Raw genomic sequence first — 918 nt, forward strand, 5'->3', positions numbered from 1 at the left:
TGCTACAGCCGTATATCTCTGGTGCTTGGTGGTTAACGTCCTCATGGTGGTTTTCAGCAGGTGTGGCTTTGTTAAAGGGTAACGCTGGTGGTTGCAGGGCTTAAAAGAATTTGATGAGGAGTGCAGAAGGCAACTGAGTGGGAACTGTGTGGGTATCAGTTAGATAGAGAAGTGGCTGGAAAGAGAAAGGGGTCGGTCACACACACACACACACACACACACACACACACACACACACAAAAAGAAAAACGGCTTTGGAACAAAGTGTTTGTTTATTCATTAGAAATTGGCGCACGGTCCACCTTAAAATGATTGGCACCGTAGGAGAGAACTCCGAAGTACTACGGGAAACCTACTCAACGGTTGAGTGAAATCATTATTATGATTGAATATAACTCTTATAAGTGTGCTTTTTCCAGTATAATAGTTGTTGCAAAAGTATCGGCACCTTTTTACGACATTGTTCATAAATTCTGCTTAGTAACAGGACATTTTAGCTCAAAAGCTGGTTGCCAGGAGGTTACGATTTGACCACAGATGAATCTTTCGACAGGATACTCGGCACAGATCAATTCGAGAAACCGAAACGGTTGCGGAAACACAAACAAACGGCCGTCCCAGTCCGCGGATCTGAACCGTGTTGAAAACCTCCATTGAAAACCGTCACGTTTCTCTTGAGCTTGAGTCAAAAGTGTGACGGGAATCCGAATTCAGAATCGTTTTATCTTTCGACGGGAAAACTGTATGATATTCTTCACGACAACCCTCGGGGTGTAGAAGAGTCAGGGCGTATGAAAGAGAGTCCGAGATCCTCTCCGAGTCTCTCCGACCCGATCATACAGTCGGACGAGCCTCAGTGTTGTTCTTATCCCGGAACGTTAATCGCGGGGGTGCCAATAATTTTAAATCCAGTGTTCT

This window comes from Ictalurus punctatus, chromosome 9 (assembly GCF_001660625.3).
Source record: "Ictalurus punctatus breed USDA103 chromosome 9, Coco_2.0, whole genome shotgun sequence".
NCBI classification, from domain to species: Eukaryota; Metazoa; Chordata; class Actinopteri; order Siluriformes; family Ictaluridae; genus Ictalurus; species Ictalurus punctatus.